Below are 16,262 nucleotides of genomic sequence, written 5' to 3' on the forward strand. Positions count from 1 at the left end.
TCAAATCTTTTGAACTTTGACCCCTTGGAAGCAAATTTTTAGCAAAAATGATTAAAAAGTTTGCCCTATGTCTGAATACCTTTTATGTAGAATTTCAAATGTTTAAACCAAAAATTATTTGTTAGAGACTGCAGAGATCAAAATCTTTGGAACTTCGACCCCTTAAAATTTACTGTTTTGGGCTTAAATCAGATTATAAAGTTAGATCCATGTCCAAGTAAACTATATCTAAAATTTCAAGTGTTTATATCCAAAATTGGCGGAGGAGTTTGGTAGAGTTTTCAAAGGTCAGATCTTTGAACTTTGACCCCTTAACAGCAAAATTTCTGGCCGAAACCTGATCAAAGAGATTTTCCAAAATCTCAATACCCTGTATGTCAAATTTCGAGTGGGTAAACTGAAAGTTGACAGTTATTTGGTAGGGAAATGTACTCAGAGACAGACACAGACATTTTCACTTTTATAGATATACTAGCATGGGTGCCCGGCGTTTCCTGGGTGTTTGGATGTGTATGTTGAGCAAAAAAAAAGGAAAAGTGGTAGTAGGAAGGCAGGCTCAAACCATACCATAAAAGAGGAAAAGAGCGGGGAAAAACCTGATGTCTTTGCTGTTACAACCACCGCCAAACTGGAAGTGACGTAGGTTTTAATTAAGGCTAGACAATCGAAAGGAGAGGATGACTTACAAAAATATTGGCGAAACAAGTGACCCCTCCCTGTAGAGGCGTGTCCAGCTGAAGGTGAAGATATTAATGTTTTTAGCCAATTTTTCGGTATTTGTCGTCTGGAGGGTCGAACTTCAAAACGATACTGATCTTGTGAAAATCCGCCACCTCCGTCGAAAGTTTTAGGCAGACATGCAAGCATACATACATTTATATATTGGTAGCTCAAATTTTCGACCTAAACCGATTAAAAAGTTTGCCCTATGTCTGAATACCCTCTATGTAAAATTTCAAATGTTTAGACCAGAAATTGTCTGAGTAATTTGGTAGAGACCTCAGAGGTCAAATTTTTTTTTAACGTTGACCACTACTATGACCCCTTAACATTTATTCTTTTGGGCTCAAATCAAGTTATCAAGTTTGATCTATGTCCAAGGAATCTATATCTAAAATTTCAAGTGTTTGGACCCAAAATTGGCGGAGGTGTTTGGTAGAGTTCTCAAAGGTCAAATCGTTGAACTTTGACCCCTTAACAGCCAAATTCCTGGCCGAAAACTGATTACAAAGATTTTCCTAAATCTCAATACCCTGTATATCAAATTTCGAGTCTGTAGCCGGAAAATGACAGAGTTATTGCGTAGGGAAATGTACATAGACAGACAGACATACACTTTCAGATATACTAGCAGGAATATACTTACTATCTGTTGATGAACTCCAAATAGAAAAATCAGTTACTTTTTATGATACCAATGAATTAGCAATGATACTGCAACATGAAAAGTTGATCATACAACTGATCTCAAAAGTTGATCGCACAGCAATCAGAAATCGTGCTAAAACACACAATCACAAAAGTTAATTATTTAAATACTGGGTAGTTGCTTGAAAAGCGGGTAATTAATCAAATGGTAATTTATGTTTACAAACAATAATTCTTATAAAGTTTTGTTTTTTTTAACTGTTCTATTTCTAAGAGTAGCAGCTACGGCATGACTTTCTCATTTCAAAGTTGCAACAACATTATTGAACTGATGCTTTGTAATCATTGAAAAAAAAATCACTGACACAGGTAAACATTTTGTCAGTTCCCAAGTTAGATTTTCACTTTTGAAAAGAATAATCACCTGCCTTTGAAAGTTTGTAAGTTGTTTTCTGCAACCCCCTCCCCAGTCCATAATGCGAATATCAAATTTAAGTGAATAAGCCAGACGTAATCAAATCTAAGTAATAAAATTTCTAATCTCAAATTTCTCGCTTTTCTAGCGATCACACAGTATAAAACAGTAACTACGACTCAAGTTTAGATTTGTATTCACGCATAATAGATGGAAATAGATTGGTTGTCCCAGCTATATCGAATCACACATTTTAATATATAAGCAGAAGCACACAATATAAGCAGAAATTCAGCTTTGATCTTTCTTTTCTCACGAGTTTAATGAACCGGAACATCCTGGGTGTAATCGGTCGAAATTACAAACTCATTGACTCAGATTTCACTAAAGGTTACATAAAGAAATAATCACTGCAACCCTTTAGCTCCCTGCACAATTGAACATATATGCACTGCAAAGAAGGCACATAAAAGCCTCTAAAAATCTGATCATAAAAACACGTTGAAGGTGCTCGACTGTGATCCAAACTCTGACTTCTTGTAATACATTCACAACAAAAACTCACCTGCCTAGCAAAAAGAAAAAAACAATAATAAAAAACTTTCTTCATCCATGTTAGGAAGTAATTTCCATGTACAGAGCTTCTTTCTGAGGGCTTTCCGTCTGAAGAATATATTACCAGAGACTACTTCCCTATAGATTACAACATAGTGCAAGAGCACTAATCCAGTATTAGCAAATATGTGTCATAAATTGTTTCCATAAGTTATCAAACAGTTTTTTCCATACCATCTCATTAATGCTTATCCTCGAGTAGTTACTCATTAGTGGTGTGTGTATGTATATATATTTTTTACAAGAGAGTCACTACTTATCAAGGCTTGAAGGCAACTTGAGGATAAAGATTAATGAGTGTATGGTAGTCATCGAGAAAACAGCATAGTAATCGTTAGTAGTAGGAATTTAGTGTAATTTGATTATTTAAGAGGATGGTTCAAAAGAACTTGTTTACATTGGACTTGAAGACGACCATATTGCAGTCAGCTGGAAAGCAGGCCAGTGGAATAGTTCCACAGGCAGGCAGTTCTAGGGAAGAAACTTTGTTCATGGAATCCACATTTAGATTAAGACATATATAGAGTAGAGGAAATTGTTGATAGTGATTGTAGCTAGACAATTGTTTTTTTTGTGCCTTTAAAGTGTTACCATAGATTATTATTCATTTAGATATTCAATATTGGAAATTTATTTCCAATATTGAATAAATTTTTTAATGTCATGTATTAAGCTTCTTTTTTGTTGATGCCATTGTTTGTACTGATAATATTATTAAACAAGCGATTATTTAGTTCATGTGATATAAGCAAAGTGAAAAATGAGATTTATACAGACCAGTACCTCCTAACATTCACGTTATTTTAGGCCACTTGACTAATGAGCCATATGCCCAGCTGAAGATGAAGAGAGAGAGGGGAGAGAGAAGGGCTTCCTTCAGTTTTGACAGACTATGGGTACCCATGGTAAGGACGCCTGCACATGAAATATTTGTCACAAGAGTTGTGCAATCTCCAACCGCACCTCTCCTGAGTCGACATTGTTAAATACCGGTGGCAAGTGGAGGGTCAGGACGACTGGAAACAATGCAGAGATAAGCGGAAAGCACATACAGTGCCTAGAATTCCCAAATGGTCACCCATCTGGTACTAACCAGGCTCAACGTTGCTTAACTTTGGTGATCTGATGGGAACCGGTGTGTCAATGTGATTATGCTGTATAAGCTGAAATTATACAAATAACTAAACTTTTTAGGCCGTTAAAAATGGGCAAAAGTTATATCCCAATTGACTTAGAATAAGTGCTTTATGCCAAAATTCTAAAGTAAATATGGTATTGTGGTGACTAATCCCTATTAATCCCTGTGCATCGAACAGATACCATAATACTTAGTTCACTACACCTTATCATAACAAAAGTCCATACAAAATTTCTGCCAGATCAGCCCAGTAGTCTCCAAGAAAAAAATGGAATGGACAGACAGACAGACAATCAGATAGATAGACATGCTAAGAAAAATATTATGCAGTAATTTGCTTATATCAAACCGCTAAACTAAATAATCACTTGCTTAGTAATATTAAAAAAAAAAAAAAAAACAGAAAAAGTTGTTTAATACCTAATAGGATCTTTTTTGCCTTGGCAAAGTACAAAATCAAATTTGCAATCTCGTCCCTACAGTCCTTCTAACACAGAAAAGATATTGCTAGCCTCTCTCTACTGTATCGACATGTTCATGGTAAGTTAGCTACTCGACTGAGCTCCAATCTCTCATTCACCCATGTCAAACATTCAACCACAGCATAGAACATTCCTTTCTCTCTTCATATCTTTTTTTTTTTTTTTTTTTTTTTTTTTATTCAATTTTCACCCCAAACAAGGCACAGTGCCACTTTGAAGCAGGGGGCTACTATCAGGGACTTAATTAGCGGGGTCATTATCAAGGGAGATGAGTAGAAAGATGTTTGTTAACATTACACTTGAACTTGTGCATATCATTGCAGTTGGGAAAGCAGAATCCCGGAAGGGAGTTCCAAAGTCCCGCAGTTCTGGGGAAGAAACTATTGGAGTAAAAGGCTTTCTTGCACCTAGGGATCGCTACTGTAAAGGGATGAGACTTAGTAGCTTGACGGGTTTGTCGGGGGTAGTAACGTCGGGGAGGTACAAGTATCAGAGACAAAGCGGAACTTCTATGAACAAAGTTTCTTTTCTAGAGCATTCCATCTGTGGAACAAAATGCTGCAAGACTGCTTTTCAGCCGACTATAACATGGTTGTCTTCAAGTCTAATGTAAACAAATACTTGTTTAATCTTTTTTTTTTTTTTTTTTTTTTTTACTGGATAAACAATTTCTCTCAATAAATCTTCACAAATCATTCTTTCTTTCTTTTTTTTTTCTGCTAATCATCATTTGATTGTGCTCATCGGCCAACCAATAGCTGTAACCTTTTGTCCTTGAGTGACACTTGGATCATAATAAGCAGTGACCCGTTAGTAAGAAAAATTATATATAATTTTTTTTTTTTATAAATAAATATTTATTATCCACAGGCATGTTTCATGTTCACTAACTATTACCAGTGTGGCTCACATAAACTATCATGAGTCCAACAATTTGAACCGTGGGCCTAATTAAGTCCAATTCAACATTCTTACCCCACGATTGTCCACGATGACAGTAATATGAAATGTGAAAGATATGAATCCTATATTTTATTTTTGAGTATAGTTTCAGAAAGTCTTATCTGCCAAGAGAGAGAACTTTAATAAGAAACCTTTCCTCTTTCTTTCAAAGTGAAAGATTTGAATGGGACTTTAATAATTATTTTGTATAAATATTTATTATCCGCATACATGTTTCACATTTGCTAACAATCATCAGTGTGGCTTATATAACTGTACCGACAGTCAAACGATTTGAATCTTTTACGCACGTGTACCTCCAGTCAGAATTTTGCCCTCCAATAATAAACATAGATAAATAAAATAGGAAAACATTATCACTGTTAGAGGACAATACATGATAAAATCAGACACAGCTCTATCAGCAAACATCTAGGTACTCACAATAAATTGTATAAAGAAAGAAAGCAATGAAAAACAAATATTGGCCTTCATTAACAGAGTACCCTACTCTAGAATACTTTCTATATGCGGTTTATCAAACCAACACAAGACTACTATATCATTAAGACACTTCATATACTGAATAGAAAGTAGTATGCTTTACCCATTGCTAAAATACCTTTTTTTTTCTTTTTTTTTTTTACAAAGGAATAACCACTTATCAAGGCTCGGAGGCCACTCGAGGATAAAGGTTAATGAATGTATGGTAGTCAATGGGAAAATATCGTAGTAATCGTTAGTAGTGGAAATTTGGTAAATTGGATTACTTAAGGGGATGGCTCATCAAGAACTTGAAGACGACCATATTGTAATCAGTTGGAAAACAAGGAAACAGAGAGTTCCACAGTTGTGCAGTTCCAAGGAAGAAGCTTTGTTCATGGAATCTACGTTAAGGTTTAGGCACAGATAAAGAGTAGGGGGAAATTATTGATAGTCGTTTCAGCTAGACGAGTGTTTTTTGGGAAAGTTTGGCAAGGGGGATGGTAGATTAGAGCTCAGACGAGCACTTACTATGAAAATAATGATAGATAGGCTCGCAACGTCTCTTTTGTGGGAAGGAAGTTGCAGGGAAGAGAAAAAGGCATCACTAGGCTACAAAGTCTATTCTGAACTTTGTCAAGGCAGGATAAGATCTTTCTAGCAGCTCCTGCTCAAATGTGGCAACAGTACTCCATCAAAGGACATACTTGGCTCTTATACAGGTAGAAAATTGCATGGGCAATGAGATATCTACTGGAACAGTGGAATGATTCAACCATTTTTCCAGCGACCTTGGCAATGGATTTGATGTACATATTCCATTTCAGATCAGGAGTAAAGGTCAGACTCAGAAGCTTGTCAACATATGGAGCCTCCCCAAGACGAGAGCCATTCATTTCAATTGATGTCAGGCAGAGTTCATAGCATTGATGATGGAAAGGAAGAAGCTTGGTTTTAGATGCATTAAAATTAACCAGCCACCCTTTTTCTCATTGCACCACATGCTCAAGATCAGAGGAATGAATATCAGAGAGAACTTGGTCATTTATGGCCTTTAAAGTGTTACCATAGATGGTAGTGTCGTCAGCATAAATGTCTACGAATGATCTTAGAATGTGATTTGGGAGATCATTGATGTAGATCAGGAAGAGAGTTGGGTCCAGGATAGACCCCTGAATTATCTTCCTTTCATTATATCCAGATAATCTCCCTTAAATCATACTAGCCAACGGAGAGTACACTTTTTAATTTCAGAAACCAAAAAAATAATTCTGTCTTATATGAAAGGATTTAGAAACTCCTTCCTGACTGGCTTTCAAGTTAATCATTGTGTGTTAGACTAGCTCTCCATCCTAGAATTTTTTTTTCTTGTTTGATACTGTGTCCTATCAGATATCTTTCATATATATATATATATATATATATATATATATATATATACTAGCAGCGAGGCCTGACATTGCCCAGAAATGTAATGATGATAAACAAATGTTTCACACACCTATATTTTTATGGTCATCAAAATCAGTAAAATCGCCCATTTTTCGATCAAATCAATTGATTGCCTGCTCTAGTTGGGGACCTATCGTGGTGCACTGGAAGGAAGCTTCACATGCTTCCCCACAGTAACTTAATCCACAATATATTTTAGTCTACATTGCGCTGTAGAGAACCATACTTATAATTTTATAAACTTATTTATATCATTTATATATATATATATATATATATATATATATATTTAAAATGCAAAAGTCAAGTATTATAGTTCAATTATGCTCTAAACAGAAACATTTATTTCGAACACACCAATGTCATATTTTATATGTCTGGCCTTTCTGCTTGTGCAGTGATAATGGTTTGAATATAAGTTTAAAATGAAAAAGTCAAGTGTCATGGTTCAGTTGTTCTTTAAACAAAAACATTCATTTCGAACGCGTCCCTGTCATATCAAAGAACTTACTGTTGATTTTATATGCCGGGCCCTTCTGCTTGTGTAGTAATAAAACTTCTCAAGTGCACTTGTGATGTTAAACTTTATAAGATGTTAACTTCAGTCAAAATCGCCTGTTCCTTCTTACACCAGATTTTTTTTTCGATTATCAGTACTTATCAAAGACATTCTGACAGAAAACCTATCTAAGAACGCTGCCAGATACATAAAATACATTTGTGGGAAATGAAATTTCATAAAACCGGACCAGCCGGTTCCGAATCCATAGGAAACAAACTCACCCCCACCTCCCCCCACCACACACACAGTTCCTTTATATAATAATAGATGGGTACTATTGCATTTCTTAGATTTCAGGTAAGATTGGCTTAATAATAGAAAATGTGTAAATCACATAGGGACGAGAAACACAAACAGTTTTAATGGTTGTCATTTCTGATAATCACAATGATTGTTTTGTCACTACTTTATCAGATAAGTGATACATATGCATGTTTCGCCTTGTCTTTCCTTTATATCAAGATAGGGTTTGCAATACATATGCACTTCAACTTACTGGAACAGTTTGCAGAAACAAACCAGATGATGCAGCTTTGCCCCGGATGTTACAGAGTTTTCCTTCTCCTAGATAAGTTGTCCATGGATATATATGCCTACAAAGATAATTGTTTGTATATCAGTTAGACTTAATAACCTTTCGATCAAGTTTTTTTAGTTTGTCACTATGTTTCTTTACTTCTAGCATCCACATTGCTTGACCAATCGTCACCAAACTTGGTCAAAACATCGGTCATGGTCTAACTTAGATATGGTTTATTTATGGGATATATATGTCAAGCTCAAGGTTATAGAAAAGGCAAATGTCACATTTTTTGTTGAAAAATTTGATCCTGTTCATTGTAGAGTCTCACTGCTTGACCCATATTGTAACCAATGAGGTTGTATATTTTATATGACCTTGAAATTTGACCTTGAAAAATCGATTATGTTCGAAACTTTTTTTCCAAATTTGATGTACGAATCTGATGAACTTTGATAACAATAACCACCATACAAAATGTCAACCTTATCAAATAAATAGCTTTTAATGTTATCAACGCTTTCATGGCATAACTTCTTCAGGAATACTTTATGCAATATCGAGAAACATTAACAATGTAGTTATCGCTAGACGTCACATCTCTAATATGTTATCTAGCACCTTCTCTCCTCTTCTGATGAGAAGCATTAGGCTTTGAAATACCTAGGTATAAAAAGCATATTTATCCCGCAACCCTAATTGATGTAATCTCTCTATTGAATCAATAATTAAATTTATATGCATTAATATATATTTTTAGGTTTTTTTTTTTTAAATTTTTTTCTGTTTTATATATGCTCCACCTCAATTGTTGAGCTTTGTATTATCTAGATAAGTTCCCTTTTAAAGAATTTCTCTAATTATTTTTGGCTTCCCTCATATATCTATATATCTATAAAAGTGAACGTGTCTGTGTGTACATTTCCCTACGCAATAACTTTGTCAATTTGAAGCCTACAGACTCGAAATTTGATATATAGGGTACTGAGATTTGGAAAAATCTTTGTAATCTATTTTCGGCCAGAAATTTGGTTGTTAAGGGGTCAAAGTTCAACGATTTGACCTTTGAAAACTCTACCAAACTCCTCCACCAATTTTAGGTATAAACACTTGAAATTATAGATATAGGTTCCTGACACATGGATCTAACTTAATAACTTGATTTGAGCCCCAAACAATAAATGTTAAGGGGTCATAATAGGGGACAATTTTTTTTAAAATTTGACTTCTGCGGTTTCTACCAAATTACTCAGACAATTTCTGGTCAAAACATTTGAAATTTTATATAAAGGGTATTCAGAGATAGGACAAGCTTTTTAATCAGTTTGAAGCTTCTGAGAGGTCAAAGTTCAAAAGATTTGACTGTTGCGGTGTCTAGCAAAGTACTCACCGAATTTTGGGTCTAATCATTTATAATTTACACACAACCGGTATTTAGACAGGCGGCAGATCGTGATCGGTTTTTCGGCCAGAAATTTGGCTGTTAAGGGGTCAAAGTTCAACGATTTGACCTTTGAGAACTCTACCAAACTCCTCCGACAATTTGGGGTCTAAATACTTGAAATTTTTGATATAGGTTCCTTGGACATGGATCTAACTTAATAACTCAATTTGAGTCCAAAACAATAAATGTTAAGGGGTCATAATAGGGGCCAAAGTTAAATTGACCGGTTTTGTTTTTTTGTTTTTGCTCAGCATACACCTCCAAACATCCGGGCAACGCCGGGCACCCATGCAGTATATCTATAAAAGTGAACGTGTCTGTGTATCTGTCTGTGTACATTTCCCTATGCAATAACTCTGCCAATTTTTAGTCTGCAGGCTAGAAATTTGATATACAGGGTACTGAGATTAGGGAGAATCTATGTGATCGAGTTTCGGCCAGAAATTTGGCTGTTAAGGGGTCAAAGTACAACGATTTGACCTTTGAGAACTCTACTAAACTTCTCCGACAATTTGGGGTCTGAACACTTGAAATTTTAGATATAGTTACTTGGACATGGATCTAACTTAATAACTTGATTTGAGCCCAAAACAATAAATATTAAGGGGTCATAATAGGGGTCAAATTAAAAACAATTGACGTTTTTTTTTTTTGTTTTGCTCAGCATACACCTCCAAACAACCGGGCAACGCCGGGCACCCATGCTAGTATATATATAAATATATATATGCATACAAATATCTATAAAGATGAAAGTGTGTGTGTGTGTGTGTGTGTGTACATTTCCCTACGCAATAACTGTCAATTTTCAGTCTACAGATTCGAAATTTGATATACAGGGTACTAAGATTTGGAAAATCTTTGTAATCAGTTTTCGGCCAGAAATTTGCCTTAAGGGGTCAAAGTTCAACGATTTGTCCTTTGAAAACTCAACCAAACTCCTCTGCCAGTTTTGGGTCTAAACACTTGAAATTTTAGATATTGGTTCATTGGGTATGGATCTAATTTAATAACTTGATTTGAGCCTAAAACAAATGTTATGGAGTCATAATAGGGGTCAAAGTTTTTTTTTTTAAAAATTGCCCTCTGTGGTCTCTACCAAATTACTTAGAAAATTTCTGGTCTAAACATTTGAAATTTTACATAAAGAGTATTCAGAGATAGGGAAAGCTTTTTAATCGGTTTGGGTTAAAAATTTGAGCTACCAATTTATAAATGTATATAAGTTTTTTTGCATGTCTGCCTAAAACTTTCGACAGAGGCGACAGATTTTCACGAGATTGGTATCGTTTTGAAGTTCGACACTTCAGACGACAAATAACGAAAAATTGGCTAAAAACATTAATTTCTTCACCCTTAATTGGGCACTTTTCTACAGGGAGGGGTCGCTTTTTTCACCGATATTTTCGAAAGTTATCCGTTCTTTTCAATTGTCTAGTCTTAATTGATATCTACGTCACTTCCGGTTTGGTGGTGGTCATAACAGCAAAGACGTCACTTTTTTCCCCCCCGTTCTTTTCCTCCTTCGCGGTACATGTTCGAGCCTGCCTTCCTACTACCATTCTTTTTCATTTTGTTCAACACACCCCTCCAAACACTCGGGCAATGCCAGGGCACCCATGCTAGTATATATATGTATATATTGTAGGTATTTAACAAATTATTATAATAATTATATATATATATATATATATATATATATATATATATATATATATATATATATATATTGCAGGTATTTAACAAATTATTATAATAATTATATATATATATATATATATATTGCAGGTATTTAACAAATTATTATAATAATTATATATATATATATATATATATATATATATATATTGCAGGTATTTAACAAATTATTATAATAATTATATATATATATATATATATATTGCAGGTATTTAACAAATTATTATAATAATTATATATATATATATATATATATATAGCAGGTATTTAACAAATTATTATAATAATTATATATATATATATATATATATATATATAGCAGGTATTTAACAAATTATTATAATAATTATATATATATATATATATATATATATATATATATATATATATAGCAGGTATTTAACAAATTATTATAATAATTATATATATATATATATATATATATATATAGCAGGTATTTAACAAATTATTATAATAATTATATATATATATATATATATATATATATATATATTGCAGGTATTTAACAAATTATTATAATAATTATATATATATATATATATATATATATATATATATATATATATATATATATATATATATATATATATATATATATATTAGTGTTGGTATGATTAATCGAACAGTTCTTTTTATCTCCTGGCTTTTGTTTAAAACTTAATTTTCACAGCTCATATTAATGATGAAATAAAAAATATTTATCGATTTTAAGCTACCAGTAAAACTTAACCTCTATAGGTCACACCCATAATTGTATTTTTATATTTGTAAAAATATATACACATTTTACATGGGCCTTTGCGGTAACCCAACCCCTTCCAAGAAAAACAACTCTATATTTAGAAATTTAAATAGAATTGGAATCGGTAATTGTATCGGAATCAGATACTTAGAACAGAATCAGTAGTTGTATCAGAATCGAGAGAAATATTGAAACTGTCCTATCACTAATATATATTGTGTGTTTGTCTGTCTGTGTACATTTCCCTACCAAATAACTGTCAATTTTCGGTCTACAGACTCGAAATTTGACGTACGGGGTATTGAGATTTGGGAAAATGTTTTTAATAAAGTTTCAGCCAGAAATTTATCTGTTAAGGCGTCAAAGTTCAACAATTTGACTTTTGAAAACTCTACGAAACTCCTCTGCCAATTTTGGGTGTAAGCACTTGAAATTTTAGATATAGGTTATTTGGACATGGATCTAACTAGAAAGGCATTGCGGTACATATGCACATTTTTTAATATATACATATGCATATAAAGTTATGAACAGTACGTAGAGACCGAGCAAAGCCAGGCTGAACTGCTAGTATATCTATAAAAGTCAAAATGTGTGTGTGTGTGTGTGTGTGTGCGTGTGTACATTTTCCAACCAAATAACTGTCAATTTTTGGTCTAGAGACTCGAGATTTGACATAAGTATTAAGATTTGTGAAAATGTTTTTCATCGGTTTTCGGCCAGAAATTTGGCTGTCAAGGGGTCAAAGTTCAACGATTTGACCTTTGAAAACTCTACCAAACTCCTGACAATTTTGGGTCTAAACACTTGAAATTTTAAATGTAGGTTTCTTGGACATGGATCAAACTTTTATTTTGATTTGAGCCCCAAAAGTAAATGCTAAGGAGTCAAAATTGGGGTCAAAGTTAAAAAAAAAAATGATCTTTGCGGTCTCTACCAAATTACTCAGCCAATTTCTGGTCGAAACATTTGAAATTTTACATAAAGGGTATTCAGAGATAGGGTAAGCTTTTTAATCGGTTTGGGTCGAAAATTTGAGCTGCCAAAAGGTCAAAGTTCAAAAGATTTGACATTTGCTGTGTCTAGTAAACTACTCAGCCAATTTTGGGTCTAAACATTCGAAATTTATACATAACGGATATTCAGACATGCAGCAAGCATTTTAATCAGTTTTGGGACGAAAAGTTGGCTGCAAAAAGGTCAAAGTTCAGAAAATTGACCTTCGCAGATTCTACCAAATTCCTCCGCCAATTTTGGGTCTAAAGACTTGAAATTTTAGATGTAGGTAACTTGGATATGGGTAAAACTTTGTATTTTGATTTGAAACCAAGATAATAAATGTTAAGGGGTTAAAGTTTTAAAAAATTGACCTCTGTGGTCTCTACCAAATTACTCAGACAAATTTTGGTCTAAATATTTGAAATCTTACATAAAGTGTATTCACACGTAGGGTAAGTTTTGAACAGTACATAGAGCCTGAGCAAAGCCGGGCTGAACTGCTAGTATATATATATATATATATATATATATATATATAAGCATTAAAAGAAAAAAATCTAACAAACTATTTCTGTACAGGATTGAAATAAATTTATGAGATTAGGCTAAATTTGTGTTGGATTTTTTCTTTTTACCTATTATGCTGTTTCCCATTGAACTTTCATACTCGAGATTTTCTATAACAACTACCTGGTCCTTTTGGAAAATCACACACACACACACACTCTCACTCTCTCTCTCTCTCTCTCTCTCTCTCATATATATCGATAGATAGATAGATAAATCCTTAGAAATGTGAAGCAACTGATATTTAAAGAACAGTTATGTTATTGTCTTGCAAAATTATAGGAAACAATGATTTTATTGCAAACAAAACTCTTCTTCAGTCAGAATTTTAGAAAAAGAAAAAGAAATGATTTAAAAATAGTATTCTCTGACACAGGAGAAAATCTGTCTTAAGGTAAAGATGGGGCTACAATAAATAACAAAAGAAAAAATAAAGTAAAATAAAACAAAAATGTTACCTGCCCACTCATGAGATTGGTGCTGACATTAACGCCACTCTATGAATTGGAAATCAGGTGATTTATCAAAACTCGTTGTTTGAGGGTTCATTTTTCATTTTTTTTCTTTTATTTTATTTTGACAGCTTGTTTTCTTATTTGTCTATATTTCCTTTTACTATTTTTTCGATTTTTTTCTTTCTTTTTTGTTTGTCTTTATTTTTTTCTTTATTTTCCCCCATTCCTTCCTTCTCTCTTCTTTTTTTTAATATTGTGTCAGCACTTATTAAGACCAAGAGCTATTCAAGGATAATAATCAATGAGACGGAAATGATTGTCAACCAAAGGCTGATTGACACTCCTTTTGTATTTCTTTCTCTTCAAAATTCTTTTGCAGCAAGTGTAGGAGGGGGGGGGGGCTTATTTTTTTGTATTTCTTTTCTTGTTTTGTTTTTGTTTTTCTTTTTAATCTTTCACCATTATTCGCCTTTCTTCTCTTTCCTTTCAGTCGCGTTTCTTCTTTTTCTTTTTATCATTTTTATTTTCTTTCTCTTTCCTTTATTCTTTCTTTTTGTTCTTTTTCTTTCTATTTTCTTTTTCCTACTTTCTTTTATTTTCTCTTTCGTTTTTCTTCATTATCTTTCCCTTTACTTCTTTTTTTTATTTCTTCCCGTTCTTTCTCTTCTTCCCTAAATGTTCTCTTTCTCCCCTTTTTTTATCATTCCGTTATTTTTCACCTGTTATTTTTCTTTTACTCCTGCTTCTTTCTTTTTTTGTCTTTCTTCACTCTTTGCGCCTCTATCCTGTTTACCTATGAATAATCTCCAATCCATTCAGCTCATCTTATAAATGGGTCTATTCAGATATGTAACAGAAAAAAATAATTGAAAAGACAGAATTTTTTAAAAATGCCAAAAAAGGTGTGCAGACGATCAAATGAAAAAATGAAAAAGAGAAATACTTCAATTCTTTGATGCGCGGAATCAAAAGTAGAACCTCCTGGAAGAATGAACGATAATGTTTGAGTTTTCAGGTACGAATGATGTCATGCTATATTCTAACACAAATAATATTCGTCTTTTCTTTACTTATATATTTTTAATTTTCCCCCTTTTAATTTCTCTTTTCCTTCTCTCTATATGTGTGTGTGTGTGTGTGTGTGTGTGTGTGTGTGGGTGAGGGGTACAAAATAATGTGTATTTTTAGAGACGCACACACATATATATATATATATATACACACACAATTATTGTGTAAATATATTTATATATGTATATTAGCAACATTTAATGAATTTGTAGCCGATTGTACATTGGATAAGAACCCGGGGGTTTATTTTTGCCAGGTTTTATCTACAGACTCATCAAAATGGATCATGTTTCTTTTGGTACGAATTTCGAAAGTTCTATTTTACCGTTTCCAAGATTATTTTTGGACGCCAAGATTTTCATTCCTATTACATGCATACATGGAAAGTTTTCCGCTGCCCCCACCCACCCAAAAACACTCATTTAAACTAGGAAAAAAAAAAAAAACTTAAAATATTTTTTCAACTACAACATGGCATTTACTACCCCCCCCCCGAGAATCGTAAGAAGCTACTGTGATAGGAGCCAGGTTTATAAAAGAGAGGCCAAGTAGAATGATGAGTTGAGCAGCAAGATATTTTTTCACATTACATTTAAAGTTTTCCGTACTGGTACAGTCGGGAAAAGGAATTTCAAATGCAAATGGTCTGAATAAAGAAGTAATCAGAGTTAAAAAGAAATCTTCTGGCATCTAAAAACCTGTACAGTGAAGAGACTGGATTTTTTTCTTGGTAATCAGGTGTGTCAGGGGTATTTACGTTGAGAGGGTACAATGGAGCACATTCCATGGAAGAACTTATAGAACAAGCAGTTTACAATTTACATTTTTTTTATTATTGCTCCCATCATTTATGTTCGCGTTTTTTTTTAATCTTGTATTTTAAAATAATGTACTTATCTCTATAGATAAGTAGCAGAATGATGGCCCTTTCTGTTGATAAATAATAAAATGAATTCGCTGAAGTGAATAGTTTTGCACCACTTTTATGCTCTCTTATAAAATATTAATACATGCATATGATAGCAAGGAGACCCGACGTTGCCCGGGATTGAATGGGGGCCCATTCTTCCATATTTTATTGTTATCGAAATCGCTCTCTTTCCCAGAAGTTAAGGAAACTCGCTTTGCTTACATGCAGAATTTAGAATGAAATATTACCCTCTTTCTGGATCATTGTTCAAAGCTGTTGAATGTGTTGTGGCTAGGGCTAAGACAACAGCATATTCTTTACATTGCTTTGACTCTCGGGTGTGTATCCGTTGATATCTTATATGCTTTTATACAGAGT

The 16,262-nt window shown here is 33.4% G+C and overlaps 1 pseudogene; it reads right to left on the reverse strand.

The window, feature by feature from the left end:
• Positions 1-3,443: 3,443 nt before the first annotated feature.
• Positions 3,444-3,560, reverse strand: LOC145301506 (5S ribosomal RNA; annotated as a pseudogene).
• Between the last annotated feature and the right edge of the window lie 12,702 nt (positions 3,561-16,262).

Source organism: Euprymna scolopes, chromosome 18 (genome assembly GCF_053919585.1).
Source record: "Euprymna scolopes isolate OS-2025 chromosome 18, ASM5391958v1, whole genome shotgun sequence".
Classification (NCBI taxonomy): Eukaryota; Metazoa; Mollusca; class Cephalopoda; order Sepiida; family Sepiolidae; genus Euprymna; species Euprymna scolopes.